Genomic DNA, 16,157 nt, shown 5'->3' with positions numbered 1-16,157 from the left:
GTTTATTGCAGCACTATTTACAATAGCTAGAACATGGAAGCAACCTAGATGTCCATGGACAGATGAATGGATAAAGACGTTGTGGTACATATACACAATGAAATATTACTCATCCATAAAAAGAAATGCATTTCAGTCAGTTCTGATGAGGTGGATGAATATACAGCCTGTTATACAGAGTGAAGTGAGTCAGAAAGAGAAAGACAAAATTGTATTCTAACGCATATATATGGCCTCTAGAAAAACGGTACCAAAGAATTTACAGCAAAGGAGAAACAGACATAGAGAACAGACTTATGGACATGGGGAGAGGGGAGGGGAGGGTGAGATGTATGGAAAGAGTAACATGGAAACTTACATTACCATATGTAAAATAGATAGCCAATGGGAATTTGCTGTATGGCTCAGGAAACTCAAAGAGGGGCTCTGTATCAATTTAGAGAGGGGGGATGTGGTGGGTTATGGGAGTGAGGTTCGAATGGGAGGGGATATATGTATCCCTATGGCTGATTCCTGTTGAAATTTGACAGAATACAGCAAATTTTGTAAAGTAATTATCCTTCAATAAAAAAAAAAAAAGAATCTGGAATTCCTGGATTTGGGGGCCATTGACCTATGATGTTGAAGACTCTTGAAAGTCCCTTGGACTGCAAGGAAATACAACTAATCAATCCTAAAGGAAATCAGTCCTGAATATTCATTGGAGGGACTGATGCTGAAGCTGAAACTCCAATAATTTGGCCACCTGATGCAAAGGACTGGCTCACTGGGAATGACCCTGATGCTGGTAAAGACTGAAGGTGGGAGGAGAAGGGATCGACAGAGGATGAGATGGTTGGATGGCATCTCTGACTCTATGGACATGAGTTTGAGTAAGTTCCTGGAGTTGGTGATGGACAGGGAAGCCTGGTGTGCAACAGTCCACGGGGTCTCAAAGAGTCGGACACAACTGAGCAACTGAACTGACTGACTGGAGGCCATTGAGAGGGCGAAGCCCCTTGCAGAGATAATTTTTTGGTGTTGGTGCTGGCAGGATGCAAATTAGTTTTGAAGGGCTGGGAAAGCTAAAATAACCAATATCCAACTGAGCATAAATGGAGTGATTCCTGTAAAGACCAAAGTTGTGGAGTTTAAAGTGTCTAAAATGGATAGCCAATGGGAATTTGCTATATGACTCAGGGAGTTCAAACTGGAGCTAGGTAACTATCTAGGGAGGTGGGATGGGGAGGGAGGTGAAAGGGATGTTCCAGTGGGAGGGGACATAGGTAAATCTATGGCTGATTCATGTTGATGTTTGGTAGAAACCAATGCAATAGTGTAAAATAATTATTCTTCAATTAAAAGCAAATAAATTTATAAACAAAAAAAAGTGTCACTAAAGATACTATAAGTAAAGTGACAGTTGCTCAGTTATGTCTGACTGTTTGTGACCCCTTGAACTGTAGCCCACCAGGCTCTTCCACCCATGGGATTTCCCAAGCAAGAATACTGGAGTGGGTAGCCATTCTCTACTCCAGGGGATCTCCCCAACCTAGGGATCCACCTAGGTCTTGTGCATTGCAGGCAGATTCTTTGCTGTCTGAGCCACCAGGGAAGCCCAAAACAAAGATATTATGTTTTTCATTAAAAATGGGTTTTATTTATTTATTTTTGTTCCCAGCCTTATTGAGTTATAATTGACATATAACATTGTGTAAGTTTAAGGTGTATGTGATGATTTAATACATATATAGATTTCAAAATTATTACTGTGATAGGGTTAGTTAAGATTCCATCACCTCACGTAATTACCATTTTTATGTTGTGAACTAACTCTTTTAGCAAATTTAAAGTACATAATACAAATTTGTTATAGTTACCATCCTGTAGAATGAATCTTCAGAACTTATTCATTTTATTATTATGAGTTTGTTTATTTCTGTCAAATGTCTTTTATTTGTTTTAAAACTTGAGTTATAACAGACAGACTATATCATATTAGTTTTAGATGTGTAACAGTGATTTGATATTTTCATACATTAAGAAATAATCAACATCAAGTCCAATTACCATCCATCACCATAAAAACTTGTTACAATATTATTGGTTATATTCCCTATGTGTATATTACATCCCTATGACTTGTTTATTTTAAGCTGAAATTTTGTACCTTTCAATCCCTTTCACCTGTCTTATTGATCACCCCAGTCCCCTCCCCTCTGGCAGTGACCAGTTTGTTCTCTGTATCTATGAGTCCATATCTGTTTTGTTATGTTTATTAGTTTTGATTTTTAGATTTCACATATATGTGAAATCATATGGTATTTGTTTTTCTCTGACTTATTTCACTTAGCAGATATATATGAACTTCTTTATCTGTTGTTTTCATCCATATCTTGTCTATTATAGATAATGCTGCAATGAACATAGGGGTGCACATATCTAACTGATGTTTTTGTTTTCTTCAGATAAATACCCAGAAGTGGAGTTGCTAGATTACATGGTAGTCCTAGTTTTAGTTTTTTAAGGAACTTTTGTACTATTTTCCATAGAGACTGCACCAGTTTGCATTTACACCAACAATGCTCAAGTCTTCCCTTCTTTCCGCATACTCCCAAAACTTATTTCTTGTCTTTTTGCTATTAGCCAGTCTGATGGATGTGAAGTATATCTCATTGTGGTTTTTATTTGTGTTTCCCTGATGACTAGTGATGCTGAGCACCTTTGCATGTGTCTGCTGTTCATCTATATATTTTCTTTGGAAAAAAATGCTTATTCAAGTCCTAGTCCCATTTTTAACAGTGGATGTTTGTTTTTTTGTTGTTGAATTGTGTGAGTTGTCTATATGACTTGGATATCAATCTCTGATCAGATATATTGTTTGCAAATATCCTCTCTCATTTAGTAGGATACCTTTTCATTTTATTGGCAGTTTCCTTTGCTGTGCAAAAGCTTTTTAGTATGATGCAGTCTCATTTGTTTATTTTTGCTTTTATTGCCCTTGTCCAAGGAGACATATCCAAAAATTTTTGCTAAGACTAATGTCAAACATGCTACTGCCTCAGTTTTCTTCTAGAAGTTTCATATTTTCAGGCCTTATATTTGTTTTTTAATCCAGTTTGTGTTTATTTTTGTATATGGGCTTCTTATTTGATTCCATCAATTTATTGATCTGTTTCTGATTCAGTAGCAGAATATTCTCATTATTTCTTTCCTTTTTTTCCCTGTTTTCTTCATGAACCAGGATAGTACATTGGTGGCAGAGAAACCAGAATTTAAAAATCAGCACTAAATTATTGCTGGGTAATATTGTAAAAAAAATAGCAACAATAACTTAAGTTGCTTTAGCATCAATTTCCTCAACTATACCTCATAGGGTATGTCTTGAGCAAGAAATATTATTTTGTCCCCAAAATTCCAAAAAAATTCCATTAGTATTTATACAAAGCATATAAAATAATTTAAGGGCAATTAATATTTTTAAAACATTGTTTTTCTCATCCAGCAATAAATTATGTCTCTTCATTTATTTAGAATGTTTTATAACCCAAGTAAAAGTCTGCCAGCTTTTTGTACTGGTTTTTCACATGTTTTGTGTCTCAACTGGTAAAGAATCAACCAGCAGTGCAGGAAACCAGGATTTGATCCCTGGGTTGGGAAGATCCCCTGGAAAGGGAAAGGCTACCCACTCCAGTATTCTGGCCTGGAAAATTCCACGGACTGTACAGTCCATGGGGTCGCAAAGAGTCGGACACAACTCAGCAACTTTCTTTCACATGTCTAATCCAGTTGCTACATAGGGACTTTATTCTTCTTTCTGTTATAAAATAAATGAAATTCATAGCTTTATGATAAACTATTTAATCAGGTGTAACATTATATATTTTAAGTGCTTTAAACAGTTTGAAACATTTTTAGATAGGATGGAGTTACATTTTTAAGGAATTTATTAAAAAACTTATTTAATGGTTCTCATCACAAAAATGAAATACTGTGTTGTGATAAAGATGTTAGCTAACACTATGATGGCAATATAAAAATGTGTGAAATCAACAGGCTTCACATCTTAAACCTACATAATGCTACCTGTCCATAATATCTCAATTAAAAAAATAAAATTCATAGACGCTATGCTGGAGCAGGAAATGGCAACCCACTCCAGTATTCTTGCCTGGAGAATCCCGTGGACGGAGGAGCCTGGTGGGCTGCTGTCCGTGGGGTCGCACAGTCAGATACGACTGAAGCAACTTAGCATGCATGCATGTATTGAGGAAGGAAACGGCAACCCACGCCAATGTTCTTGCCTGGAGAATCCCAGGGACAGCGGAGTCTGGTGGGTTGCTGTCTATGGGGTTGCTCAGAGTCAGACACAACTGAAGAGACTTAGCAGCAGCAGCAGCAGCAACATAGATGCTATGCACAGAGCTTGTGAACAACTGTTTTTTATATCCTCTGAAATTGTGGATGTTACTCTTTTTCTTCAGTAGCAGCATTTTTTTGTCTTAAGAATTATCAGTAACTTGTCTCACTATCTCAACTCATATTCTCAGGATAGACTTTGAGTATAAATACATATTAATATTCTTAAATGACTATTCAGGGACACCAGGGAACATTGTGGAAGGAAAGAAATCACACTCTGATATGGTTTGTTTTTCTTATGAAAATAAACATTGTATTTTTATAAAAATTGTATTCAATTTCTCCAAATACAAAAAGAACCTCACTATCAGTTAGCATATTACAATAATGACACACCAAATTGACTGTGAAGCTATTTCCATTTTCTTTTCTCATATGTGAGTAAAATTACAGAATAGATATACCTGAATTTGAAATAAAATAAGTCCCAAAGAAATCAAGGAAAGTTGCAAACACTAGACATAGAAAGCAGTCTTGCTACCCTTAGAGGTTTTACTATAAACACTTATTAAATAAGGCTAAACCAAATTTTTCCTCACTTGTGCCCTGAGATGGGTTGAATCAGTTTTATAAAGCTTGTCTGGCAGGCTTGCAAAAGTGTATGCTGGGCTATATGTCATGAAGAATTTATAGCAGGGTGTTAAAAGTGATTTGAGATTCCCATTAAAAGAAAAAACCTTAATCATCCACAATAATATTGCATTAATTATTGATAAATTTAATCAGTAATCTGAAATTGCTCACATCTAATATTAATCAGAAAAGCCAATGAATTCCCAGCATGCTGACATGTTCTTTGTGCCTTCAAGTACCTTTATAGTGTTATTATTTACATGCTTCTGAGAATATTTAACTGAGAACTGGAAAAATTAGATCCTTCAAAGGAATGACTTCACTGGGCTAGGTTCTACTCTCAAAACTGGTGTATTCACTATTGCCAACTTATGTAAAATGCCGCAACTTCAGTGTTTTTTGTTTTAAACTAATTCTTTTATAAAATCAAATTTTGCACCCATTTCGAACATTCCTCTACTTTTATACTTAGAAGTAGCCATATACATTAAAAAAATTATCTTAACATATTTATTTTGTCATGAATTCAAACAGAGATTAGATAGAGTGAGGAGGGAGGAAGGGATAGAGGGGAAGAAAGAGAGATAATTATATGTACTGAATGGCAATATACCCATAAGCCAGCTTAAGATATAAAATATTTCCATCTAGGAGTATTTTCCTAATCCTCCTGGATCATATTCTCCATCACCCCAACCAGAGTTAACCATCATTTTGTATTTTAATAAGCATCTCCAAATTTCATTTTTTCATTTATACTTTACTATTAATGCATACAAATTAAAGCAAGGCATGGTATTATTTTTCATGTTTTGATATTTACAAAAGTATATTATCATGATATGATTTGTGTAGCTCTGTGCTATTCACTTCCAGAGGTGTAAAATGCCCTAGGATGTGCAAGTAGTAGAATTTATAATCTATTCTTTTGCCAATAGAGAGTTATTTCTAAACTGATATTTCAAAAACTGTTGCTTTGAGCATTCTTGAACATGTCTTTAAGAGAAAATATTCAAGTGTTTCTTGAGGCAACAAAATTAAAGTATTAATAGAACAGCTTGTTTGAAGTATATGGAACTCTCGAATTTTAATAGGTATTCACCAATTTGATTTACAAATGGGACTGTGCTAATCTGCACACTCACTAGCAGTGACTAAGACTTTTAGCTTGTTCACACTCTTATCAAGTTAAAAAATTTTTTCTGCCAGTCTGCTCTATGTGAAATTGAATTTCATTATGGTTTTTGAAAAATATTTCCACAATTAATCATGAGATTGACCAATTTTTACATGTATTGGCAATTCCATTTTCTCTTCTGAATGATGGATATTTGTCATATGCTGCTGCTGTTGCTGCTGCCACGTCGCTTCATTCATGCCCGACTCTGTGCGACCCCAGAGACGGCAGCCCACCAGGCTCCCTGTCCCTGGGATTCTCCAGGCAAGAACACTGGAGAGGGTTGCCATTTCCTTCTCCAATGCATGAAAGTGAAAAGTGAAAGTGAAGTTGCTCAGTCATGTCTGACTCCTAGCGATCCCATGGACTTGCAGCCTACCAGGCTCTTCTGTCCATGGGATTTGCCAGGCAAGAGTACTGGTGCCATTGCCTTCTCCATTGTCATATGCTACTGATACTCAATTACCTTGGTAACGTATCTGACATTTCACTGCCCAGGTCTGTGATTACTTTCTCTTACTATTTTTTGCTCTCTTTTGAAGCACATAAATTTTTGTCTGAATTTCAGCTAAAACTGTAAAATCAAAAATAGATTTTTTAATATAAACCTCTTTATGCTTTTTAAGAAATCATCTCTTTTCATAAGTTAAAAAGATACTCTATATATTTTTATAAACATTTAAAGTTTTTATTTTTCTTGGTAATATACTTGAGAAACCTGTATGCAGATCAAGATGTAATAGTTAGAACCAGACATGGAACAATGGACCGGTTCAAAATTAGGAAAGGAATATGTATATAATCATCCTGTTTATTTAACTTATGCACAGAGTACAATCAAGCAAAATGCTGGTCTGGATGAAGCACAGGCTGGAATCAAGACTGCTGGGAGAAATATCAACAACCTCAGATATGCAGGTTGGAGGAACTAAAGAGCTTCTTTATGAGGGTCAAAGAGGAGAGTGAAAAAGTTGACTTAAAACTCAACATTAGGGGTGGTCCTAAGATGGATGGCAGAGGAATAGGATGGGGAGACCCACTTTCTCCCCCACAAATTCATCAAAAGAACATTTCAATTCTTAGCAAATTCCACAAACAACTGAATGCTGGCAGAGGATATCAGGCACCCAGAAAGGCAGCCCATGGTCTTTGAAAACAGAGTACATCTCGAGAAATGCTGGACTGGATGAAGCACAAGCTGGAATCAAGATTGCCAAGAGAAACATCAATAACCTCAGATATGCAGATGACACCACCCTTATGGGGAGAAAGCGAAGAAGAGCTAAAGAGCCTCTTGATGAAAGTGAAAGAAGAGAGTGAAAAAGTTTACTTAAAACTCAGCATTCAGAAAACTAAGATCATGGCATCCTGTCCCATTACTTCATGGTAAATAGGTGGGGAAACAGTGGAAACAGTGACAGACTTTATTTTTTGGGGCTCCAAAATCACTGCAGATGGTGACTGCAGCCATGAAATTAAAAGATGCTTACTCCTTGGAAAAAAGCTCTGACCAACCTAGAAAGCTTATTAAAAAGCAGAGACATTACTTTGCCAACAAAGGTCTGTCTAGTCAAAGCTATGGTTTTTCCAGTAGTCATGTATGGATGTGAGAGTTGGACTATAAAGAAAGCTGAGCGCTGAAGAATTGATGCTTTTGAACTGTCATGTTGAAGACTCTTGAGAATCCCTTGAACAGCAGGGAGATCCAGCCAGTTCATCCTAAAGGAAACCAGTCCTGAATATTCATTGAAAGGACTGATGCTGAAGCTGAAGGTCCAATACTTTGGCCACTTAACGCAAAGAACTGACTCACTTGAAAATACCGTGATGTTGAGAAAGATTGAAGGCAGGAGGAGAAGGGGATGACAGAGGATGAGATGGCTGGATGGCACCACTGACTCAATGGACCTGAGTTTGAACAAGCTCAGGGAGTTGGTGATTGACAGGGAGGCCTGGTGTACTGCAGTCCTTGGGGTCACAAAGAGTCGGACATGACTGAGCGACTGAACTGAACTAAATGTGTTGTGACATTATGCATCCCTTCCCTAAAGGTATACCAGTATACTCTTGTAATGAACTGGGAAAAAAAAAACAAAAACAAATGAAAGCCCCCTCCACATACAATATACATAAATACATTTAAACGTATGTGCAGATGAAGGTAGTCTAGATGTACAAACTTACAGTTTTAAAATAAACAGTTCTATGAATGTACTATACAACAAGCTAGTTAGAACTGCCGTACATTATATATGAATGTTATATAAACAGTAAATCTTATGACTTCTCATCATGAGGAAAAATACTTTTTCTTCCCTATTTCTTTACTGTTGTATCTATATGACATAACAGCTGTTCACTAAACCTGTTGTAGTACTCATTTCTTGATGTATGTAAATCAGATCATCATGCTCTACATATAACATTTGGTTTAAAAAAGTGAAAAGAAAGCTACCATATGACTCTGCAATCCTGCTCCTGGGCATATATTTGGAGAAAAACATGGTCTGAAAAAATACATGCACCCCAGTATTCACGGCAGCAGTGCTTACAAAAGCCAAGACATGGAAGCAATGGACAGAGGCCTGGATATAGATGATGTGGTACATATATACAATGGAATATTACTCAGCCACTAGGAAGAATGCAATAATCCCATTTGCAGCAACATGGGTGGACCTATATACTGTCATACTGAGTGAAGTTAAGTCAGAGAAGGAGAAGTATCATATGACATCCCTGATATGTGGACTCTAAAAAGAAATGATACACACAGTAAGACTCACAGAGTTAGAAAAGAAACTTATGGTTGGAGAGGGTGGTGGGGGGTGAAGGGAAGACATAGTTTTGGAGTTTGGGATGGACATGTACACTCTGCTATGTTTAAAATGGACAACTAACAAGTACCTACTGTACAGCACATGGAACTCTGCTCAATGTTATGTGCCAGCCTGGATGGAAAGTGGGGTTGGGGGAGAATGGATACATGTATATGCATGGCTGAGTTCACCTGATACTTTCACTTTCACTGTTCACCTGATACTATCACAACATTGTGAATCAGCTATACCCCAATACAAAATTAAAAAAAAAATTAAAAACTTAAAAAACCCGAACTCAACATTAAGAAAAGTAAGATCATGGCATCCAGTCCCATCACTTTATAGAAAACAGATGGGGAAACAATGGAAACAGTGGTAGACTTGATTTTCTTGGGCTCCAAAATCACTGCAGATGGTGACTTTAGCCATAAAATTAAAAGACACTTTCTCCTTGGAAGAAATCTATGACAGTGTATTAAAAGAGCAGAGACATTGCTTTGCCAACAAAGGTCCATATAGTCAAAGCTATGGTTTTTCCAGTAGTCATGTATGGAATGTGAGAGTTGGACTATAAAAAAGGTTGAACACTGAAGAATTGATGCCTTCAAACTGTGATGCTGGAGAAGACTCTTGAAGAGTTCCTTGCATAGCAAGGAGATCAAATCAGTCCAATTCTAAAGGAAATCAATCCTGCATATTCATTGGAAGGACTGATGCTGAAACTGAAGCTTCAATACTTTGGCCACCTGATGTGAAGAGCCGACTCATTGGAAAAGACCCTGATGTTGGGAAAGACTGAAGGCAGGAAAAGGGGGTGACAGAGGATGAGATGGTTGGATGGCATCACAGACTCAAATATGAGTCTGAGTAAACTCCTGGTGATAGTGAAGGAGAGGGAAGCCTGGTGTCTGCTGAGTCTATGGGGTAGCAAAGAGTTGCATATGACTAAGCAACTGAACAATGACAGTGTACATCTATATATGGTGTGAGATTGGAATCTATTTATATCATTTAATATATCATTCTCGCATTGCCTTGAAAAATAGTACCACTAACATTCGATTACATCTCTCACCATAATGACATTTCCCTAAATAGCTGTATCTTTTACTGTGGCTCCCTTCTCTTCCATTTGTTTGTTGATTTATCTCTACATTAATATTGTACTGTCCTAATTATTATAATTTCATCATAGTATTTGATATCTCTTCCTCTACCCCTCCTTAGATTTTTTTCTTAAAGAGTGTTTTAATTATTCTTGGCCTTTTACTCTTTCATGTAAATTTTGAAATAAGCTTGTGTTCCTACCCTGCACACACTGAAAATCTTAAGAATTATGATAGGAATTATTTTATATTTATATACACAAGCATAACACTGAAACCATTTATTTTCATAGTATGTTTTCTAACTTTATTACTATTTTTCTACATAGATTTTTCTATAACATTTGAAATGTTTTATGTCATTGGTCTTCTATCTAAAATCCTTACTTGTCTTATTTATTTTTTAAAATATGTAACTTCTGTTTTTATTTCTAAGTAAATAATTATGTTGCCAGTCAATAAGGATATTTTCTATTTCAATCCTTATACCATTACTTGTTTTTCTTGTCTTGATGCAATGATTGAATCCTTTGGTATCATATTTAATATATAGTATGATATTAGGATCTTGTATTATTCATAATCTTTAAGCTAACATTTTTCACACTTTACTATCCACTGTTTCCATGTGGGTTTTGGTAGACGGACTTTTCCACATTAAGGTAATTTGCTCTGTTCCTCTATTGCTGAGAAGTTGTTTATGTATTTTCTTAATTTTAATATTGATTGTGTAATTTCAGTCAAGTATTTTCTCTGAGGGCTTCCCTGGTAGCTCAGAGGTTAAAGAGTCTGCCTGAACCTAGGGAGACAGCAATTTTTGTTGCTTTTCATGGTCATATCTCACTTTAAGGGATGATATGAAATATAGTCTCTCACTGATTAGCCATGAAAGTGAAAGTGAAAGTGAAGTTGCTTAGTCAAGTCTGACTCTTTGCAACCCCATGGACTGTAGCCTACCAGGCTCCTCTGTCCATGCAGTTTTCCAGGCAAGAGTACTGGAGTGGGTTGCCATTTCCTTCTCCAGGGGATCTTTCCGACCCAGGGATCAAACCTAGGTTTCCCACATTACAGGCAGACACTTTACCATCTGAGCCACCAGGGAAGCTATCAGTAAAAGCCTCCTGGACTATATTACTATAATTATTACTATAATTACCAGTCCAATAGAATCTTTATGGACCATATTACTACAACACACAATGTTGTACTGGTCCACACGTTGATTGGAAAGCATTTGCTCTAATTCAGATCCCTAGAACAATTTATATGTAAGTATTATTTACTTCCCCATCAATTCCTGGAGCTTTATTTACTCTGACTCCTTTCTTTTTTTTCTTTCCTTCTTTCTTTTTTCCCCTAACTCTCTAATTCCCCTTTTCTTCTCTCCTTCCTTCTTCTCAGGGATTAAATTTTTAACTATTGATTCAATACTGTTAATGTTTACAATCAGTTAATGTTTTCTATTTCTTATTGACTTAATTTTGGTAAAGTATATTTTTCTAGTATATTGTCTATTTTCTCTAAAATTTCAAGCTTAACTTGTTATTCATAATCCATTCTTTTTATGTATCTTATGAAAATCACTACTGTATTTTCCTTTTTAATTCTTAGTATTTCTTATTTTGAATTTATTTGCTTTCTTTGATCAGTCTTGTCAGTGGTTTCTCTATTTCATTAGTTTTTCTTTTCAAAAAGCTACTATTTTGAGAATATTTTGTATTACGTTTTTATTATTTTATTGACTTATTGCTTTACACTTATATAGCTATTTATTTTTATGTTTATACAACTTATTTTCCACTAGCATTTCAAGGGTATAATTATAGTACTTTCATGTATTGTTGCTTTAGAGTTTTACATTTAGTGCTGAATATTTTCTGATCTCTATTATCATTCCTTCACACATCTTCAGAAAAATTGCTTTTAAAATTTTATTTATTTTCTTCTTTTTTTTTTATCTTTTGGGTATTCATTTCTAACCAACATTCTAATGATAACGATGATGAAACATTTTTTAAAATTTGATCAGTTTTTCTACCATGTCTCCTATGTTGCAGGTGGATTCTTTACCCACTGAGCCATGGGGGAAGACTCTGAATTCCTAGAGGATACTTTTTGCTATTTAGAAAGATTTCTTTCTCCTTTTTCCTACTCATTCTTTTTGCTGAAAATGCAACCTTTCCAACAGATCTGTCCTTACATGGAAGGCACTGTTCCAGGCCCTATATAGCCCTGCTCCCCTGTCTTCACCAGACTCAATTTAAACCAAAGCCCTTATTGTTTATGTCTAGCAAATGTCCTTTGGACATGAATTTGAGCAAACTCCAGGAGACAGTGAAGGACAAGGGAGCCTTGCGTGCTGCAGTCCATGGTGTTGCAAAGAGTCAAAAGCAACTCAGTGATTGAACAACAACAACAACAACAAAGCCGCCAAAGAAATTAAAGGTTGAATGTTTGTACTTATTAACATAGAATTTGTCCCAGGTCTTCTTAGGCAGTTAGACTCACCGGAGTGAGAACCAGTCAAATTTTGTGTTCCCTAAGAATATCTATAATTTAGAAATATATTTCTAAATATAGGGGGAAGGGGAAGGAAGGGTAATATAAGGGTGGGGGAGAGGGTGCAAGATAGGCTCAAGGATGTACTGTACAACACAGGGAATGTAGCTAATATTTTGTAAGAACTGTAAGTGGAAAGCAAGCTTTAAATATTGTACAGAAGTTTGAAAATGATTAAAAAGAAATATTAATATATGTATCTATTTCAGTTTTCTTTAATATTGTATGTAAGATTTGACACACTGAACTTGTAGCAATAAGATTATAGCAAAAACTGTAATATTACAGGTATCTAAATGTTATTCTATGGTGTACAGAAATTCATAGTACATAAAAATGGTATAGAAAGAGCACTGTATGAGCCTCTCTTCTTATTTAAAAGTTGTTGCACTTGTCTTAGCCGAACAAGCTGCAACCTTATGATACAGTTGAATTGTGTGATTGGATTCTCTTTTTAATTGCTCTGTGACAGACTTCACAGAGCCATGTCAAATTTGAGAAGAAGAATTACAAAAGAGAGTTTCACCTGTGCTGTACCTGTCACAAAGAGAACTGTTGAAACATGGGACCTGGGCATGTGCTCTGGGTTTCTTTGTTGCCTCAGGTCTCCTCTGTAGTAATACGTCTGCCTATGGTTTTCAACTTTCAAGAGAAAGTTGCTAGACTGTAGAGCTATTTAATAAAAAATCTTTCTAACTGACTTTCAAGAGACTCAACCTCCCCAAAGACAGGAAAGCTCACTTTGAAAGGAAACAACAACAACAACAACAACAACCAGGTTAATTGATCTTTATGTGAAACTTTCTAGATAACTAGATAGATATTAACCTTTCAGAAAATTCAGAGTTAAATCCTCCCTTCTTGGAGTATATTGCTTACATAAAGCTAAATTTCCACTAAATGAACTGAACACTATTGAGTATAAATAAAGAAATGATTATTTTATCATCAGCTTCATTGACACAATTTATGAAAGGCCCTGGCTATGATACAGGGATCTCTGAATGAGATACCACAGGGAATTAGAGGGAAGAAAGCAATCCTGCCCAGTGAGATTTACTGTCCTGAGATGGACCACCAGAAAGCCGGAGAAAGACTAGCTAACTTTACTGAGCCAAGGGAATTTAAGAGGAAATAACCACTCCGTTTCACTGTAATTGGTCCCTTTGAGGCCAGCTTTGCCTGAAGCAGATATAATTTTAAAAGGAGGCAGACAGCCTAGTTTGGTTCTTCTTTAAATGATCTGAGGAGAAGCATGGATAAATATCGGAAGTGTATCCCTTCACGTTTTTCCTGTCATTGAGGCAGGATCTGTGTTTAGCTCCAGGGACACCTTCGACTATTCTTGAATCTTTTATTTTTATATTTTACTGCTTTCCTGAGTTTGCTGAGTCCAGCTGTATAAATATCTGAATAGTATATCAGATTTTCAAGCCCCACGCTTCATCATTAATGCTAATAAGTAAGAATTCCAAACAGGTACAACATATTGTATTTTTTATGTCCATCTATGTTTATCTAGAAGGCAATGGCAACCCACTCCAGTACTCTTGCCTGGAAAATCCCATGGATGGAGGAGCCTGGTAGGCTGCAGTCCATGGGGTCACGAAGAGTCGGACACTTACTGAGTGACTTCACTTTCACTTTTTATCTTTAAATAAAAAGAAGAATTTCAAAGAATCATTATTTGGATATTGTTGATCAGAACAATACAGCTATTTCTTTCTTTCCCCAAAATCATGAAAATAAAATAAATGTTTATTAAACACCCATCCAATACACAGCAATATGTCAAATATCATTAAGAATACAAACATGAAGCCATGGTCTATGGTTGTGAAGTCCTTACAAGTTAATAATAGACACAGAATAATTATAAGCTATGGCATAAATTAATGAATGTCACATGAAAGGGAAAAAAAGAAAAAAGATCTGTATTATTGAGAATAGTGTTCCTTAAACTTTAGTGAGTGTTATAATGTCTGGGACCTTGGTAATTATGCATTTCATGTTCTGCCCTTTCTAGGATAGACCTAGAATTCACAACCTTAATCAACCCTCTATATGATTATAATGAATTGGTCTGAGGAACCACCTTTGAGAACCATCTCAATAGTATAAATATTATTTGTGGCTGAGTCTTGTTGGGGGAGTGTGTAATTTCTTTGGTTCTGTCTCTCCACAGCAAAGATTTTAAATGGTGGACCAGTGTTACAGCTCAGTTTTATTTGGCAAGCAAAGGATAGTACACCCTAGAGGGATGAGTGTGGGCTGACCCAAAAGGGGAGACCTCAATCTGTCTTGGTTTCCTCTTTTTATATATTTTGTGTCCTCCCCTCTGAGCCTGCCCTATGCAAATTGGGCTAGCCAAGAAGGGGGCATGTTTGTTTCACCTGAGGTTCTCACTCCAGTCTGTGGAATTTCTTTTGTTCCATTTTTGCCAACTTATCCATTTGTCTTTTAGCCACCACCATTTTGACTCATTTTTCCTATTCTAACTAACAGTATGATGAGGAAAAAATAGTCTTCATGAAACACGCAGAACATTTGGTGGCCCTCAAAAATACAATTTTGACATAATGGGGATAGGAAGAGAGGATAGTCCAGTTGATGGAAATAATATGAAAAAAATGGATGGAGGATTTGTTTTAGAGGTTGCCTCTGAAACAGACAGACACTGAAGTAGAACTGTGGAGAAGCAGAGCTGTATGGACCTGTGGAGTTAGCCCATAATTAGTTCTACAGGCCCCAATGGAACATGGTCATTCTGACTTCTTTGGTTAACCCAATTTTTGTTCTGGAGAAAGACAGAGGATGGGAGAGGTCATGAGAGATGGGAAGGTAATAACAATTTAATGAAAACACAGCTTGCTTGAGTCCTTTGTCATCCAAGTGGATATTGTTAAGGAAAGAGTTAACATCATCTCACTGTCTTCGCAGCCACGTTTGTGAGATAGGAATTGTGTCCTACCTGTGCTTGTCTGTCTTCCTTATTAGGCAGAATAGGAGTTTTCTTAGGCAGCCTGTCAGTGAAAACTGCTTGTCTTTTTTCCTAAGCGCAGGAACTATTGTTGCACTGAATTTGTCTCTGTCCTAAAAAGCAGCAAAGCATTTATGTAATAAGTTTACTTAAATCAGTAAGTTAACTGTGCATGTCATTTGTAATTGTTCTTATTAATGTAACATGAACAACAGGACAGAACAAACAAAGAAAACACCTTCATTGTGTCTGTCTATATCTCTTTAGAATTATGTAAACTGCTGCCTAAACTATACTCAGTTCTTGTTATAATGTATTTTCCTTCATTTCCAATCCATTTTCCAATTCCACTGTTCCTGGTTCAAACCATCTTCTTTTAACAGTGCTGCTTTGCTTACTGCAGTATTTCTGAGAACTTGTCATGTCAACTCTTTAGATTTATAAAGACGGGGAGTTCTAATTTTATGCCTAAAACCTTTAAATTGGTTCCACTTTGTTGGCTCAGAGAAAAAGGTGTTAATAATTCTTTTTTTCTATTG

Source organism: Ovis canadensis, chromosome 9 (assembly GCF_042477335.2).
Source record: "Ovis canadensis isolate MfBH-ARS-UI-01 breed Bighorn chromosome 9, ARS-UI_OviCan_v2, whole genome shotgun sequence".
In the NCBI taxonomy this organism is placed as follows: Eukaryota; Metazoa; Chordata; class Mammalia; order Artiodactyla; family Bovidae; genus Ovis; species Ovis canadensis.
This window is presented reverse-complemented; position numbering follows the sequence as displayed.